The following is a 19444-nucleotide window of genomic DNA, read 5'->3' on the forward strand; positions in this document are numbered from 1 at the left end:
CGCGGTCGGAGGCTGCAACCGTCCGGAGTGCCGGTGAGCGGGGAAGGGGGGGATGCCTGTATGTGTGCGTGTGTGTGTGTGTCTGTGTGTGCGACGGCGGAGGGGTGGGGGGGAGGATGTCTCTCCGTGCGTGTGTGTGTGCTTGTGTGTGTGTGTGCGCATGCGTGCAGGGGGAGGTGTGCCTGTGTGTTTGCGCTTCCCAGGAGACAGCCACGGCGAGCGCGTTCGCGCGCGCGTGGCCTGCGCCGTTCGATTTTTGCGAAATGCGCGCGGCCAGGTGCTGTCTCCTGGGAAGCAGAGTCAGCAACAAAAGATCTCCTGGCGGACACAGCGCTGACGCGCTGTTAAACGCCAGGAGACCTAAAAATGCTTTCATGTAGTCTGGGGCTGATGTAAAGCGCTCTAATGTCCTTAGTTTAGGACTTTGCACTATATGAAAGCTACCTTAAAAATAGGAGATGGAAGTTCAGAGGTGACATGGTGCTGGGACGAAGTGCCTGGCAAGGCTGATAAACTGCCTTAGTACAGTGAATGACCCTGTCTCCTGACCTCAGTTTTGCTACCGGATAAGTATGATTTCCGTACAAACAGCATGCGCTCACTCCAGGCATCGCAGTGCCCTTCGTATCCCTGCTTAAGAATATATTATTTGGGGCCCTTGGAAGAACTATTTTATCTATTGCCCACGCATTAAAGGAATTTTTTTGCTTGTAGTCTGAAGTCCGACATTTCTGTAAGGTTTGTAAGCATTTCCAGACAGATAAAAGGAGGAGCAACTGAACGAGGGAGTATGGCCTAACGAGCAGAGCTGCCGACTTTGTAACTGGGACAGCATTTTTATTTTTATTTTATTTTTAAAGTTTTATGTAGCGCTAGCTCGACCCATAGGCATCAGAGCGCTTCATATACACACAGTACACAGCAGGAGGACATTACAATTACATAGTAGGCCTACAGTAAGGAGGCGAACCATAGATCCAAATAAAACAAGGGAATGAATGCATATGCAGTACAGTGGAGGGGAGAGAGCAAAAGAAAGGGCGATAACAACATCGTCCGGTCACCCACTATCCTAGAGAGTCTAGGGCGAGGGGAGACAACTTGGATAAGGAAGACTGGGTTAGTTGACGTTGGTCATGAAAGTATTTGTTTAGGAGAAGGAGTTTCAGGTCCCTTTTGAAACAGCAGAAGGAGGGGTCGCATCTGAGGACTCCAGGGAGAGCGTTGCGTGTCCTGGGAGCGTTGCCAGAGAACGATCGGTATTGGCAGTGGTCGAAGTGGGGAATAAAAAGTAGGGGAACTGTGGGTGGAGAATCAGGGGGCGGGAATAACCGAAGATTCGATCAGTGGGCGGAGTCAGGGGTGTGGCTAGAAATCGCAAAACATACCAATTTTTAGTACGTTTAGCCTTTTTTACTGACCAGTTACAGCTTATAACGTTATTCAATTCAAACAATGGATAAACATGTTTATTTGAGGTTTAATTCAGGAAAAAGCAAATTCTCATAGGGAACACAGGTTTATGTAAAGCGTGCGAAATATAAGCAGGAACAATGGCATGGGCGCAAATTCAAGATGGTGAGTGTAAAAATTCAGGACAAGGGGTCAAAATTCAGCACACAAATTCGGGACAACAGGTATGCTTTGCAGACACATCAGTGAATGTCATGCAATAGTATCTAAATAAATAGGCAAGGAACATAAGTACAAGTCACTTCTACCCCGTCACCGCTCCTTCCCTGTCATTTACCCTGCCCGGTCACCACTCCTGTCCGGTCAGCACTCCTGCCCCATCACCACTCCTGCCCCATCACTTCTCCTGCCCCATCACTTCTCCTGTCCCATCACTTCTCCTGTCCCATCACTTCTCCTGTCCCATCACTTCTCCTGCCCCTATCCGTTCACTGCCCCTATCCATTCACTGCCCCTATCCGTTCACTGCCCCTATCCATTCACTGCCCTATCCATTCACTGCCCCTATCCATTCACTATCCCTATCCATTCACTGCCCTATCCATTCACTGCTCCTATCCGTTCACTGCCCCTATCCATTCACTGCCCTATCCGTTCACTGCCCCTATCCATTCACTGCCCCTATCCATTCACTGCCCCCTATCCATTCACTGCTCCTATCCGTTCACTGCCCTATCCGTTCACTGCCCCTATCCATTCACTGCCCCCTATCCATTCACTGCTGCTCCTATCCACTCACTGCTGCCCCTATCCATTCACTGCCCTATCCATTCACTGCCCCTATCCGTTCACTGCCCCTATCCGTTCACTGCCCCTATCCGTTCACTGCCCCTATCCGTTCACTGCCCCTATCCGTTCACTGCCCCTATCCGTTCACTGCCCCTATCCGTTCACTGCCCTATCCGTTCACTGCCCCTATCCATTCACTGCCCCCTATCCATTCACTGCTGCCCCTATCCATTCACTGCTGCCCCTATCCATTCACTGCTGCCCCTATCCATTCACTGCCCTATCCATTCACTGCCCCTATCCATTCACTATCCCTATCCATTCACTTCCCCTATCCATTTACTTCCCCTATCCATTTACTGCTCCTGTCTGTTCACCGCTCCTGCCCGGTTACCGCTCCTGCACATGCCTAATCACCGCTCCTGCCCCGTCACTTCTCCTGCCCCGTCACTTCTCCTGCCCCGTCACTTCTCCTGCCCCGTCACCTCTCCTGCTCCGTCACCTCTCCTGCTCCGTCACCTCTCCTGCCCCGTCACCTCTCCATCCCTGTTGCCTCTCCTGCCCGGTCACCTCTCCCGCCCCATCACCTCTACTAACGGGTCAGCAAGTAAACAACCTTCATGTATGTAAGTAACTTGGTCAGTGCGCAAATGATTCCCTTAGCACGGGTCTTTACAGGCAGGGGTTTCCACGAAAAATCATGCCTTTAGAGCACATTCACTCAAGAGAACATTCACGCAAAATCACAATCGCTTCAAACCACCACAACTTGCTGTAGAGATACTCAGTCAAAACGAACTCTTGGTCGCCTTTTCTGGTTCAGAGCAATACATGTCTAGTTCATTGGAGACTAGAACATTCCCCAACACCCCAAACAATTTTGTCTTGCAAAATACGGGTATATCCACAAATGCCGCGTTCAGAGCTGTCTGTTAAAAATGACAGGCCCTGAATAGGCAAAAGTACACAAAGCATCCACGTCGATAAGCAAGTATCACGACAAAACACCAAGAGACTAACATCACATTACAGAACAGGCCTGGAATGTTAAATTAGCCGCTGTGCAGAAAAACCCCGAATTATTGTCCGGAAAAACTATAGAGTATGCTGAAGCCACAGTGTGGCGGTGGATCTACAGTTTCTGGCCCTGGTTGCTTCATGACATTCGCAGGAATGGACATCTTCAAGGAGCTGGACAAAGGAGTATCAAGTTTAAACTAGATCAGTTGGCACGGACATTAAGGCCTAAAAACACAAGTCACAATTTTTCATGCGTTTGTTTTCCTCACAAACTTCTTACAAAGACATCTTACCACCTTAACCAAAAAATAATCAGGCAGGTTTTGCAGAGTTGGTGGCAAGTTCCCGACAGTCCTCTGTCTAGGGAAAGCTCTGTAATCACCAACACAGCATGATATGCTAAAGGCAGAGGGCGGCGCATTGTCATTCGAAAGGGTTAATCAGCCTCAATCGGAATGACAATGGGCCGCCCTCGGTCTGTGTGAGCTCAGGGAGGGGCTGCTGCAGCCTCCCGAATTCAACAGAGAAGTGCGAGCAGCCCCTGGAAGAATAATCGTTTTGTAAGTTGGACTATTCTTGCCGTCCCGGGACGATTTTTTGAATGACAAAAGTAGGGGAACAGACTGAAAGAATTTTTTAAAGTAGGGGCACGCCGTGCCCTCCCGATCCCGCCCACTTCTACCGCTGGGTATTGGGTACTTTTCTTTTTCACTTTTGGAGGAATAAGGAGGAGTGAGTTGGTGCTTCTTAGAGTTCTGGATTGGGGGTAGGAGAGTGAAGGGTTTTGTGTGTGATGCAGGCCAATGTGTAGATACATCTTGCTTCCATGGGAAGCCAATTGAGTCAGTTGAGAGCTGGAGTGATGTGTCCAAATCTTTTAACTCCAGAAACTAGTCGAGCTGACATGTTCAGCACTGCTCTTAGAGGGGCTAGGTGTGCTTTAGGAGTCCCTGTAAGGATGGCGTTTCTGTAGTCGATTTTGGAGAGAACTATGGATTGGACCACTGTCTTGAGGTCATCATGAGGTAGAACATTTTTCAGTTTCTTGAGGTGTTTTAGAGCGAAAAGAGCACTTTTTGCAGAGTTTTTGATGTGGGCCTCCATTGATAAGTTCTTGTCAAGGGTGATGCCTAGAGACTTGACTGAGTCGGATAGGGTAAGGAGGAAGTTTAGGGCGACCAGATTCTTGAGCCACCCTTGGATTGGGTGATGGTTACTTTTTGGAGAGAATAGGATTAGTTCCGTTTTGTCAGGGTTGAGCTTTAAGTGGTTAATGTAGAACCAAGTTTGAATCTGATTCTGGGCAAACAGTATCATCTCTCCATGTCTCAAAATAAAAAGAAAGGGCAAACAAAAAGTGCACACAGTGCAACATTCTCAAAGGCATAGACACAACAGAATTTTTTAAATTTTTATATAGCTCTGATTAGTGCAAGACGGTTAGCTTTTTTCTGTAATCTTCAAAGCCAGGTGACATATTTAAACTGGAGCACAGAGACATAACGCGATGTGCCAGGAAACACATTTGCTTCCACCTCAGACCGGTTTAGAAGGATGCCTCCTAGTTACTGTTACAGAACCAACAGTCTAAAGACAACTCCATAAGAAAGTAAAACAGAAACTTGACAGCAGGAGACTGAGTCACTGAGGCTTCCCATGCGCAGAATCACAGCAAAATAAGTTTAAAACAAGCATTTGCAATGCAATAGGTCTCGCGTTAGGAAAGTTTGAGCTATTGGTATTGTAAATGACACATTTTGTATTTATGTGTTGGTTTTGAAAATCACTAAATTATTAGCTTTGTCATTTACAATTTCAATAGTTTTAACTTTCGCAAATGTGACACTTATAGCATTTGTAATGCAATATGTGTTGTATTTACGCGACTTAGATGTATTGATATTACGAATAACAATGGCTTTTAATTTTTAAAATAATTAATACTTAAATAAAAGTTCTTGTAATTTATAATGCCAATAGCTTAAATTTTTGTAAATAACTTTTGTGAAGATTATGTTCAGTGTATTTTATTGTGACGACAATCCAAGAACAGAGGTGAAATATTAACATCTTTTTGTGACATTTCTAAAAAAGCTTGAAACATTGAGAGAACATATTTGAACCAGTTGTTGTTGAATGGTTGCACAGATTGATGCTGTGGTGGCGCTGAGTGATGTGGTGGCGACGAGTGATGCTGTGGCGTTCAGTGATGCTGTGGTAGCGCATAGTGATGTTGTTATGCCCCTGAGTGATGCTGTGGTGGTGCTGAGTGAGGCTGTGGTGATGCGATAGATAGAGTGAGTTAGATAGATAGATAGATAGATAGATAGATAGATAGATAGATAGATAGATAGATAGATAGATAGATAGATAGAGGGAGGGCGATAGATAGAGGGAGGGCGATAGATAGATAGAGGGAGGGAGATAGACAGATAGAGTGAGGGAGGGTGATAGATAGAGTGAGGGAGGGCGATAGCTAGAGTGAGGGAGGGCGATAGATAGATAGAGTGAGGGAGGGCGATAGATAGAGAGGGCGATAGAGTGAGTGAGGGCGATAGAGTGAGTGAGGGCGATAGAGTGAGTGAGGGCGGTAGAGTGAGGGCGGTAGAGTGAGGGGCGGTAGAGTGAGGGGCGGTAGAGTGGTAGAGGGAGGGTGGTAGAGTGGTAGAGTGAGGGCGGTAGAGTGGTAGAGTGAGGGCGGTAGAGTGGTAGAGTGTGGGCAGTAGAGTGAGGACGGTAGAGTGAGGGCAGTAGAGTGGTAGAGTGAGGGCGGTAGAGTGGTAGAGTGAGGGCAGTAGAGTGAGGGTGTGAAAGTGGTAGAGTGAGGGCGTGAGGGCGGTAGAGTACAAACTGTGTTTCTAACCTACAAAAGATACGTAAAAGTGATTCTGTGCCAAAGTACTTACCTGTACCGAGTTCTTGAGTTTTTATAAAGAACACATTTATAAAAATAACTACATATTTTTATAAATTGGTATGGCTTTCCTTTTTGTGTGCGTGTCTCAGTTATTGACTTAGTGTATGCAGTGAATGTCTTAACTCTCTTCTCTGATGAGCCTAAAGCTGCTCAACCACAGCTACCCGTAGAAAGAGCAACCTGTGATTACTTTAGTAACCCATGTCCACTCATAAGGGATACTCGCCTCTGTGCACACTGTACTAGGTTTTGGTATAGTATATACAGAAAAATCAATCAATCAGGGGTTTGTAAAGCGCACTACTCACCAGTGAGGGCCTCAAGGCAGTGGGTGGATGGGGATAGCAGATCCGGATCAGTCAAAGAGCCAGGTCTTGAGATCCAGTTTCCTACATGAGATATTCTCCTTTGAATAAACTGATATTGTGAGCGTAATAGTGCGGGTGTGTTATTGCTTGTCTTCTTCTGGGTAACGTGGTTTATGCCAATGAGTTAGGGTGCTGTCATACAGTGCTGCCTCTTGAATAATATGTATGGTGTTCCTTCTCCGGTGTATAGTGTGTGATTTATTTCCCTTTATGATATTTTAGACCTCATTTGTCACTTGGCTGGCAGCCTGCCGTCCCAGGGGATCTCTGTGCTGTGATGGGAGTGCTGTTGTTGTGAATACCTTAACAACATTCAAATTGTGGAGCATGCACTATGAATAAAGGCCTCTGCAAATCTTTTTGTTAACAAGTAACAAAATCTCAAGTGGCAGCCGTTTTCAGGAAATATTTGAATGGCCTAACGTGCCCTAAGGTTTCTCCCAGTGGTTCTTCCAACTCTCAATACACTTTCTGGAAGAGTACCCTACCACCAAACTCTTAATAAGGCCCTTTGCCTGTATGTGGTGCTTCTATTGATGGTATTATGTGTGTTGCCTTCCTCTGAGGTAATGTAATGTAAATGTAAATTGATACTTGTATAGCGCACTACTCACCCGCAAGGGTCTCAAGGCGCTTGTACGATTACCGCTGTGGAACCCATCCTGGCTTTCCCTGTGAGGTGTCCACTCCTGGGCACCCCCAAGGTGGAGGTCAGGCATCCTTAGCGTTGTGGGGGCCGTTGTGGAGACTAAGCAAGCTATTGCCCAGAGTTGCAGAGTGGGACTCCATGATTGGAATAGGCACCGAGGCGAGAATTATCAGGTCCGTGGAATTTTGAGCCCAAGACCCGCCGAGGCGGGGAATTGAACCCTGGTCCAGGGCTAGACCTCTGCATCAGTGTCTGCCGCTCTAACCATTGAGCCACACTTCTGTGTGTAATGTGTATGGTGCTTTCAAATCTGATGGTAGGGCTGTGTGGGTGTGGAATTCATAGACTTTTTTGACTCTCCTACAAACAGCTTTAGCTATTTACCTGCTTCTTGTAATCAATCAAAATAATTTCATATAAAATAACACGTTACCTAGTGTGGTTTTAGGCCAGATTCAGATTTTGTCAAGCCAAAGAACCAGATACACAGAGAAGGGTTAGGCCCCTCCATTCGGGTTAAAAATAAATCTGTTTCTTGAGAAGTTCAAACAGAGCTATGTCATGTCTCGCCTCTGATCTTAGACTCTCCTTTAAGATGGTTTTACCTGCATTACCATTATTTCAGAGGCAATACCCACCAATTTGCAAATTGAGGGCAAACTTTACATTCGCTCTAGCAAGAGCATTTTCATCCATACTGTGGATGTGGCAAGCAAGCTATTTCATCTTCATCCTTTTCTTCAACTCCATCAACACAAAACCCTCTCAGAACCCATGACATTATGACACCATTCTGGTTGGGGGCCAAGTGGCAGACACTTAAAGCAAGCATTTGCAAAGCAATAGGTCTCGCGTTTGCAAGAGTTATAGCTGTTGGCGTTGTAAATGACAATGTCTTTTACCTATCCATAACATGTCAGGTATGATTTGATTATGTGTTTTTAAAAATAACAGATATGTAAACTTGATTGTATTATATGTAAAATAAAAAGTAAATGCTAAATTATGGAGTCTAGTCGAGTATTTAACCAATAAGCACATCTAAGATAAGGAAAACAGACCAATGTATCCTTGCAAGAAGCTATATAACAATGCAAAAAATAAAAAGGATTGAAAGAAGTGCTTGTAGTTCTTGAGGTGGGGGAGAGAGATGCAGTCTGATACCTTTGAATCGGAAATCAATAAAATGAGAACGGAGAATGGCAATAAAGCCATTCAATGATAAACAATCTCATTTGTATCGAACAGAATACGTCTATCCACAACATACAGCTATAGATGTTAAAATAGGTCTGTGGGATAGAAGTATTTAACACTGGTGTTAAGTAACATGAATCAGGGTGTTAGTGTGTACTTTTCTAGCACTTATGGGAAACTATGAGTGCTTCAAAAGGTAGTCACAGGAAGATGTTTCCAGACGTGAACTGAAAAATAGTTTTTCTTTTGATAACACTTTGGAGCGTTGTGTATGACGCGGGTGAAGGACACACTCACCTTGGCTGGCTAACGCCTCCCTGGTGTTGAGTGAAAGCATTAGGTGGCAGGAAGGAGTGCTTTTAGTCAACGAGGAGCGCACAGACCCTGTCCGGGTGAGGTCAGGCCGGAGCTAACACACAACCATGCGTGGCTGGCAGCTGGCTTGCAGCCTTTATTCTCAGGGCATGGGGGAGGGTAAGCAGGAAACAGAACAATGGACGGAGGAAGGAACAAGGGTTACCAAAGTGCTGCCTGCTGCTGTCTCTGCCTATATAACGAGATGAAAAGTGTACAGCACAACCAATATCACTCAGCATTTTAAAACAGTAATCGTAGAGGAAATCTGACTGCATGCTCCCAACCCCACTTCAGTGTCTTTCGCCTGAGTATCAGAAATGGTCAAAGTCCATTGCTGAAAATGTAAATAAAGTGAAAGAGCTTGTTGAAGTTAATGCGCTTGTTTTGTTGCAGCGAGCAGAAGCCATTATATGCATCCTGCTTAGTTTGTGTCCTGCCTGCTGGGGGTTTCACGGCAGCGACTCTAAAGCCCAGGCCGTGGGGAGAGACCTTCAGCGTTACAGGTGGAAGAGGCTGCGGGCAACGTACAGACAAATGAAAGGCACACGGCCACCATGCTGTGTGTCGAATCACCACGGACGGCTCTGAGCATACATACAAACAAAAAAATACTAGACAAAGCAAAAGTAGTGTGCTGAAACGAAATATTTGCCCAAAAGTGACCTGATTCATGTAGCAGGGGCAGTCTCCGGGGTGGAACAAAACAGCCCAAAGGCAGTACACATGTATGGTAACGACAAATGAAAACAAAGGAATTTGTACAGGCAAACAAAAGAACCCCAGGTAAGTGCAGGCTGTCTTCAAAGCCTATAGACTGAATACTACATTTCTCGAAGACAGCGCATGCGCTGCCTAGGCGAGGCCTAAAAATTGGGTGGAGATAACTTGAAAACAATGGATTCTTCCGATTTTGAAATAAAGTAATTCTGACCATTAAGGATATACTTGCACTAGTGCCCTTGTTCCCATCAGCACACATCTATCTTGATGATTGCTTCACTCTTAGCAAAAAGACCAATCAAGCTAAGTCTGCTGCCAGAGATTGGAGTGGTGCAAGTCTAGGATCTTCCTCATACTCAGGAAAAGTGGTAGGTGTTTACCTGATATTAGTTCTGAGACTTCAAAATAAATATTTAAAGACTGAAAAGTTTACAATGCTAACAGTTCAGAAGATGTTGCAGGCTTTGCAGGAACAAGAGAGGATAGAGTCTCTGGATATCAAGAGATACTTATTTCCGTATTCTAGTCTCTATATAGGACAGAAGGTATTCGAGATATGTGATAGAAGGTCATCATCACTATGCTGGAGTCGTGCCCTTCCAGTTGCCCTCCACCCCTAGAATTTTTACAGAGATGATAGCAGTGGTGAGGGCAAACCATAATCGTCAGGACCAATGTTGTTTCTTCTACCTGGGTGATTGGTTGCTGAGATATTTTTTTGCCCGCCAGTTACCTCACAGTCTTTCCATTACAACCTTGCTTTGGCACAGGCTATGCATCTCCCAAGCCATGTTGTCTTGTTACAATCAAGTTTTTATCAGTGATTCTACATACGGTATGTCTCAATGCGTATCCACCCCCAGTACAGGCTGCTGAGTTCATGTACAGGAATTTTATATATGTACAGGAATTTTATATAGCGCAAATCACCAAGCGGTCTCTAAGCGCTTGCTTAGGGAACCCGTCCTGGTATTCCCCTGTGAGATAACCCCAGCAGGGTATCCGCAAGGTGAAAGCCAGGCATCCCACCGCGAGGGGCCGTTGTGGAGATTAAGCAAGCTATTGCCCAGAGTCGCAGAGTGTGAACCCGTGAATCCAGTAGGCACCGGAGCGAGAATTGTCGAGTCCATGGACATTTTAGGACTCAAGACCCCGCCGAGCCGGGAATTGAACCCTGGTCCCGGGCTGACCTCTGCTTCCAGGTCTGCCTCCTCTAACCAGTGAGCCACACTTCTCCACTGAGTTGTTTGGAAATAAACTCAAAATTCAACAGTTCCCCTACTTTAGACTGCGAGAGCAGTGTTATTCTTTTTGGGACTGTTGGCCTAATGATTTGCTGTAGTTCCTATGCCTGTGTAAGAATGAGATCTTACAGTAGTACCTGTGGACTTATTGGGTCCAGAATTATGGACACCTCAGAAAAGTAATCTTCTTTTAGCTGCTGCTATTTTTTATTTTTATTTTTTATATAAAATACTTTTATTCAGTTTTTGCAATCACAACAAAACCATGATGACACATTTAACATAGGCACATTTCTAATCAACATTATTACAGAGAATATGTAATGCTTACTTACATTCAACGACTAGCTGACCTCGTCAGTATCTTTTACTGTTAAGTCACATACTCAATCAAAAAAGGCTATGACGTTTCCCGTATTTCCAAGTATTTGTGTGGGCATTCTCGTGCTTAATAAATTGCTTTCTCTATGACCGCGCTTCTATACGATACCCTGTTGCAATTCAATCATTAGTGGAACCACAGGCATTATGCAAAGTTGCTGTATCTTGTTTTGCTACCAGGAAATGGACTCAATAAGTATTCTAGCATATTCTGGAAAATCTTTTTCCATAATGCCCAACTATGCCAATTTAGGGAATATTGTGATCAGGATATGCAATACTTTGGTCAATGTCTTAGCATTTTTAGACTAGTATTTCTGAATTACTGGACAGGCCCATGTTGAATGGAAAAAAGTCCCTTGTTTGGCCCTATATCTTGTACAATTGGTGGTAGGTAGGTGTCCCAAGTGGAAGAGACGTTTACATGAAAATATGAATCTGATCGAGACTTGTAGCTGTAGATTCCTTACATATGAATATACCCAGGAGTCAGACTGGATCCAGAATATTTTTACGCACCAGTAGATGATGCAGTTCGGCTCTGCTTTGGCATCGTCCACCCCAGAAATAACGTGCGGGCTAGCGATATAGGCACCACCTCTGTGCGCTAACGTCAGTTCTTTTCCTTTCTATGCCAGATAGCCCTGATCCGGATTGACCTACCCTCACTCATTTTTTGACTGACCTTTTTTCGATGTTTTGACGCTGTTTTTTTGTGAGATTGCATCTCCTGGTGTGAGGATGTCACCCAAGAAACTGGCTGGTATCAAACCACGTGGATCCTGTAACAGGCAAATGTCGGTGACAGACCCCCACTTGGTGTATTTGTGGTTCCTGGAGCCGGGACATGACTCCAGGGCATGTGAGGACTGCTGAGTCATGCACCTGAAAGTGTTTAGGGAGCGAATTCTCAAGCTTCACGCCACCCTAAGTCAGTCAACTCTGCAACGCTTGAAGTCCCGTTCCCATGGAAGGTCCCGGGACAGTTCGAGGAGCCCCTACCAACGTTCCTCATCACACTCGAAGTCAACTGGGAAGTCCCACAAGTACAAGAAGTCAAAGGAGTCCAAACACTCTACGAGTTCCCTGTGACTGTCAAAGTCATCTGACAAGATGAGGGAGCGTCAGCACTTAAGGCACTGTGAGTCGGAGGGATCAGATTTCCCAGAGCAGCCGCCACCTTATTTTTGGATGGCCTGGCCCCACTGGAGTGCCTTTGGCCCCAGAGGCATTGGAAGACCCCCACTGGAATCACGCCAGTGTGTTTGCCCTCAGCACCAGCTGGGCCCTAAGAATGTCTTGCTGGGTCCAGAGTGGAGCCACCGGTGCGACCAAGACCTTACTTAGGACCTGCTCCACTGCCGGTACGACAGACGCCCCTAAGGAGCGCCATCCCCATCATCATACCCAACTCTGACGCAGAGCAAAATGGCCATCGTGCGATTCAGCTTCCGGCACCTACCAAGGACATTATCCCCGGAGTGGAGTCAGTGCCTTATTTTCTGGATAGGCTTTAATATGTTTGGGAGGAGTCTGTGGACCCTTAAGAGAAGACCCAGATGAAGAGGAGAACTAGTATGAGGAGCTGGGTGGTGCCAGTGGGTTAGACATCTCACTGGGCACTGGCCTTGTTTCCACTCCTACTATGGTTACTAAAGAGGGAATCTCTTTTACTATGGCGGTGCACGGGCAACTAAGGTCATGGACATTCAGTTGTCCTCAGTGGCAGTCAGGGCTAACGTCTTGACAGAGTTACTGCAACTGGGAGTCACTACCTCAGAGTCTTTACTCCCATTTAATAAAGCCCTTACAGATGTTCTACTTGGGGTCTGGTCCAAGCCCTGCACAGGGTCTCCCGTGAATAGGACGATTCCAGACCACCATCGCCCCAATGACCAGGGATCTCAGTTTCCTTACCCAGCACCCAACCCCAGAGAGCTTAGTGGTCCAAACCTCCTCATCCTGCATTCACTCTGGCACGTTGTAGGAAACTGTCTCTATATATACTATACCAGAGTAAGATATAGTGTGCACAGATTCCAGGGAGCCCCCAGAGGTATAGCAGAGGCTAAACTAGGTAAGTACTAACAGAGACTGAATCCAGACCAATTTGATAAGTATAAAAAAGATACACTTATCTTTTAATCTTAGAACCAAGCAGGACTTGGCACATTTGAGTAAAATATACTCTCAAATGCAGGACTTCACAAGGAAATGCAGTTGTGGTTGAATTTGCAATAGTTACATATTGGAATTGATTCAAAAAGCAGTTTACATTACACAATAATTACGTTTAGAATACTTTTCAGTTACTTTAAGATTACTTTGAGTCTTGGGGGTGGTATGTCCAGATACAACACATGAACATTACACAATACACTGTAAGTAAGACTTTACTTGGCTTGAGTTACTGTTTTGCCATACAAACAGCAGTTCAATTCTTTGAACATTTTAGACCAAAATCTTGGGTTTTTGAGGAAAAAATGGTTATTGGTTTCACAGGTAGGAAAGCGTCTGACAAGTGGGAGTTTTGGGGGTTAAGACCAAGGTTCCCCTAGGTCTAGGTTGGCACTCGAGTTGCACCACCAGCGGCACTGGGGCAGCCGGATGCAGAGTGCAGGGGCCTAATGTTTGCCAATAGGGCTAAGGTGGCCTTCGGTTAGGGGCTGCTTACGAGCAGGCCACTCGGTGTTGGAGCAAAGCTTCTGGGGTTAAGGTCAGCCCTGCAGGGGCCATCAATCGGCACCGGAGATGCACCACCAGCTGCACCGGGGCGGCCAGGTGCATGGTGCCAAGGACACGTTGGGGTCCCTGTGCTTTTCAATGGAGTCCTTCGGTTCGGAAAGGTTGCTGCAGGCTCCGGCAGGGAGGCTTACCGAAGGTAACCACCAGCTAGAGAGGTAAGTAGGACTCTTGGGGGTGTCTGGACTCCGTTGGTTGGGCCACACAAGGCCACAGGGCATCAGGTGCAGGGGTGTCTTTTGGCTTCAGGTTTTCTTACCAGCTCTTGTCGCGGTTGGGGGGACCCTTCAGGTTGAGGCCGCAGGCATCGTTTTGAGGCTTGCAGGAGGTCGGAGATCACCAGATCCCAGGTCAGGATAGGTGGGGAGACCGCCATGTGGTGTTGGGTCACTCGAACTTGGGCCATGGGTGTCAGGTGCAAAAAGGTGCAGAATCCCGGAGTCACTGAAATCCGTATTCTGGTCTTGGAGTTTTTGGTGAGAAAATCCGCTGCTCACGGGAGACAGAGTCTGTAAGGTGAGTGCAGGGCAAGTCCTCTGGGGACTGCTGGCTGCTGGACACACTGTGTTCTTCGGAGACAGGACAGGCCGGTAGGGCTGGGGCCTAAGCAGCAGGTTTCCTCTTCTTCCTGGGTCAGCATTGCTCTTCGTCCTTCTTCTTACTTCCTCAATTCTGCGGAGGCAAGGTTCAGGGTGGCGCCCCTAAATATTAGATTTAGGGCGTGTACAGGTCAGGACCCATGGGTCTCTTCTTTGGGGTGGGTACACACCTTCTTATGCCACCCTCCAGTGGGAGGGGGGCATGAGTCTTTTCCTGATTGGTTAGGTCCCTTCATCTTCAAGATGGAGGAGACTGAGATGTTTGCCTCACCTCGCCTCCCCACCTGAGGGGTGGGGTTGGCAAAGGTCGGCACACCTCTCCTCCTAGCTTGGTTTTCCCACCGATTCTCCCTCCCAAAGTGGGTGGCAGAACCAATAGGAGTCAGTTGCTAGGGGGAGCAAAAGGCAGGGACCTCTCACAAAGGTGGCACGTCTTTGAAGCTTCCCCTTCGTGGACCCAGCCCATCTGAGGGAGGAGGCATGACATCTCTGACTAGGGGTCCAGAAACTTATCTGGTAATGGCAAATAGCAGGCAGCCGAACCACACCAGGACTGGTCGTTTTTCAGGATGCATCTCTAAGATGCCCTCTGAGTGCAGCCTACTCTAATCGTGAGTCACACTCTGCAACTCTGGGCAATAGCTTGCTTAATCTCCACAATGGCCCCAACAGGGCTGGGACGCCTGGCTTCACCTTGGGGGTGCCCAGGAGGGGGCATCTCACAGGGAAAGCCAGGAAGGGTTCCACAGCGGTATACAGCGCCAGGATGCCCCGAGATGTATACACACATTTACATTTACATTTTTAATTGAATCCCACACTGGCATCAGTGTGGGTTTAATGTGCCGAAAAGTTTGCTACTAAACTTCCCAGGTTTTAGTAGAGCCATTATGTGGCTGTGGAGTTCGTAAACTCCCAGACCATATACTCTTAATGGCTTTACTGCACTTACAGTGTCTAAGAATGGACTAAGACACTGAAGGGGTACAGGGCTCATGCCACTGTACCCTCACTTCACCTGAAGCTAATGCACCCTGCTAGAGGGGAGGCTTACCTAGGCCGCAGGCAGTGGGTTGTAGGCATGGCACACAGGGATGTGTGCCATGTCGTCTCTTCACTTCCACTGCACCAAACCATGCAGCCTGCAATGGTAGTGTGTGGGTATTAAGGTTCAGGGCCTCTAAGAGAGGTACTATAGGTGCTGTAGCCCTTAGAGGCATTCCCTGGTAACAGCCTGGGCTGCAACTGGAGCTGCAGTGAAACTTACCTAGTGAGGCGGCGGAGGTGAGGGGTTGAGGTCAGCCCCCTTGTGGATGCAATCGCTGTGGTGGACCGCCGCACTGAAAAGTCCAAAGCAATGTCAGAAAGGACTCAGTGGCCCTCAGTGAGGTGAAGACATTTCCAGGGGCGACAGTGGGCCAGACTGGGAGCAAAACACGATCTAGCAGCTGTGAAAGGGAGTTGAGGTCCCGCTCCGCGGCCCAAAGGCTGGGCAACACGCCGGGTGTATGCACAGACATATTAGCTACATATGGGACATGCTTGATAAGTACACACACCATCAATATCGACAATGCTTACATAGGGAGGTGGACAATTCCTGGCCTGGATCTTGCGGATGGAACAAACCCCACCCCAGACGGCCCGCCTGCTCACACCTGAGGGCACGACAGTGTACACTAGAGCCAGTAAACTAGAGGTGTATGAACGACACTTGCAGCGAGTGTACGCGGCAGTTCCTGGCTTTCCATGTGAACCGCTACACGCCGTTTATGGAAGGGTTGACCATAACACGGCTTGGCCCGTTGAATGTGGAGATGCTTAATGCCCAGTTGACACTGGAAGAAGAACGTGCGGCGCTGCAGGAAATTCCTAGGCCGAAGGTTCTGGGGGGAGATGGCTTCCCGTCCGAGTTTTAGCAGGGCTTTTCAGCTACGGTGGCGCAAAGCCTCCTATAGGTGTTCAGGGAGGCACTTGACTATGGCGTATTATTCCCTCTATGAGATAGAGGGAGATATGCATGTTCTTGAAACCCGGGGGCAATGAACTGGATCCATTGGCTTACCGCCCGCTTACCATGATATATGCAGATGTAAACGTTTTGTGTAAGCTGTTGGCAACTCCCCTAGCCCCACATATACTCCACCGGGTCCACGTGGACCAGGGCAGGTTTATTCCCCGCAGTAACACCTGCTTGAACTTGCGGCGACTGTCTCATATACTACACGAAGTGAAGCATAGGGATGAGGTGGTGGCCCTAGTATCGATACATCTGGAAAAGGCCATCTATACAGTGGATTGGGGATACTTACTGGAGGTGTTGAGAGTGGTGGTCATAGGGCCACTGTTTCGGCACTGGCTCAAACTACTCTATACGAACCTTTGCGCAAGGGTACACGTGGGCCAGAGTCATTCTGAAGTGTGGTCACTGGAACGGGGAACACGCACGTCAGGGATGCCCACTCTCACCAGTTGTTTGCCCTGGTGATAGAACCACTGGCGGTTTGGGTGAGATGAGAACTCGAGAACTGGGGCATTCGTGCGGGTGGAGCCATGCACATGATATCACTGTGCGTGGATGATGCCCTTTTCTATCTAGCGGTTTATATAAATGGGGATGATTCCTTTAGGAGAACAGGGGCTTGAATCAAAAGTATACTTGTCACAAAACACAATTACCCCTGACACCATAAATTACAAAATTATTTTTCACAGTAGTCCCTTTTATTGACTCTGTATGTATTCAAATGATTTTACTTTTTCTTTTTCTATTCATTTATTGCATTTCCAATTTTCCTCTTCACTTTACATGTACTACATTAACAATATTTACAACATTTCTACTGTACATTTATATACATAGAATTTCTGTCTCTTTATGTACATTTGAAGAAATACAACTATTTCCTGTACACAGTGTCCTACTGACTTTGGGATGTCAAGGTATAACTTTTTCTTGATCCTATTCAACTCTTCATGTTCGTAGCAGAAAAATATATCTTTTTCATGCCATACGTTAGTCACAATATCTGACGTTTTATTTAAACTTTTCTTAAACTTTATGACCAATAAATATCGCCGACGCGTTTCGACCTTGTCTTTGTGGGACCTGCACCTTTGTTTTTTGTCAAGGTCTTCCTCAGGGCTGTGTTTACACTGTTGTAGGACAAGCTTCAAATCTATAAAAATAATAATAAATTGGCTTTTCTATCTAGCTTCACCTCGCGAGGCACTGTCTAGGCTGTTGCGTCTCCTATATGACTTTTGTGACCTCTCCAGCCTGCACCTTAATTGTTCTAAATCCTTAATCTTTCCTCTGGCAAGCATTGGCAACTATACCTTTAGATCTTCTTCCCTGTCTTGGGTTATGCTGGGAACTGGCACACTGTCACTATTTGGGTGTACAGGTGGCACATATGGATGCCCAACTGTTGCACCTTAATGTGGATAGGGTCATTGCTGCATTGTGAAGGTCGGTGTCCTTTTGGAACTTGTTGCCGCTTTCGCTGATGGGCAGACTGGCGGTGTCCAAGATGGTGGTGCTGCCATGCTGTCTTTATGCTTTACAGAATTTATTATGCTCTCTCCCCAAAACTTCTAATGAACTCAGTACTCATCTCACTGCTCTGGGCAGGTTACAGCAGCAGAGTAGCCCTGAGCACCCTGTCCCAATGGTACAAGGAGTGGGGGGGGGCTGGAAGCACTGAGACTGGACTTCTATTACTAAAAATTGACAAGTTCCCCGTAAAGTTGCCATATACGTGCCGTGTGGTGCCCTAAGCGGCACACCTACAACATGCGGCCCTGTGGTTTGACGAGGGGGACAACTGGGAGAGCAGATTGACACGACTTGTTCCTGCAGACAGATTGCCTGTGGCCCTGATGAAGGGTGCGGGGTCACGGATGCCGAGCCTTGCATAGGGCACCACACAGCACGTATATGGCAACTTTACGGGGAACTTGTCATGAAACATGCTCTTTTTCACCAGGAACTTCCCATATGTATATTGGCCCTAATGCGTCAAATGATGGCACATATGTCTTTTTAGACATATGGGCCATCAATCATTACGTATGAGCAGGCATGTGGGGTTTTCGCGCTGGGACAGTGTAACTACCTGCATTATGCAAGACTGACAGAAATATTTAAAGTGACATGGGCCGCCTACCCGCTATCCCACAGGCGACGCATAACCTAGAAATATTACTAAGCCGCAGGATATCGGTTGATTTGTTTACTGTATAATGCAATGAGGCTGGACGTGACTGGTCCTCCGCTCAAGCTGAGAGCGGAATGAGGTGCAGACTTAGGCACACTCATGGATGACAAGACATGGACTGCTATTAGCGGGCTTACTGATACAGTATCGTGTAATGCTTGTTTTAAGTTGGGGCATTACAACTTTTTACATCGCACATACATGACGCCTTTGAGACTTCGTCATATTATGCCTTCCCGACCAGATGATTGCCCATGATGTGGTGAGGAAGGAGCTGACTTTTTACACTTAGCTTGGAAGTGCCCCATGGTGTTATCATTCTGGATCCGGGTGATAGCCGATGTACAGAAGTGTATGGGTTTTCCAGTCGAACGTTCGCCACTACACTGCTTATTGAGATCTGTCAGAATGCCCAAGGAGCGCAAAATGGCTCACAAACTACTGCAGCTGCTTTTGGTGTTAGCAAAACGCAGAATTGCTATAACATGGATGGGTCAACCTGTCCCCACGGTTGAAGCATGGCACCGGGATGTGAGAGAGTGGACATTAGCGGAAGAGTCCCAAATGAAATTAAGCAGAAGGGACGAGAAGCTTGAGGATCACCTTACTGGAGGGAGTTGTGTCCCGCATTTTTTAATTCTAACTTGGATGAGAGTGACACGTGTGACTCTGATACTAACCCGAGCACGTCTGGAAGGGAGAATGATTAGTAATTGTTGGGGAGGAAAACCTAGTATGGTAGCAAGAGCTGAACTGCCCTAAATCACAATTTTTGGCTTACCAATGTATGATCTACTGATCTCTATTGTTTTTGCCAATTGTAACTAT

At 46.8% G+C, this 19444-nt stretch overlaps 1 protein-coding gene across 1 annotated transcript in view; it reads left to right on the forward strand.

The window, feature by feature from the left end:
* The window catches only part of LOC144783414 (E3 ubiquitin-protein ligase rnf213-alpha-like), a 2376820-nt gene that overhangs the window by 1078840 nt on the left and 1278536 nt on the right, over positions 1-19444 (forward strand). The gene's annotated exons all lie outside the window — the stretch shown is intronic.

This window comes from Lissotriton helveticus, chromosome 9 (genome assembly GCF_964261635.1).
Source record: "Lissotriton helveticus chromosome 9, aLisHel1.1, whole genome shotgun sequence".
Classification (NCBI taxonomy): Eukaryota; Metazoa; Chordata; class Amphibia; order Caudata; family Salamandridae; genus Lissotriton; species Lissotriton helveticus.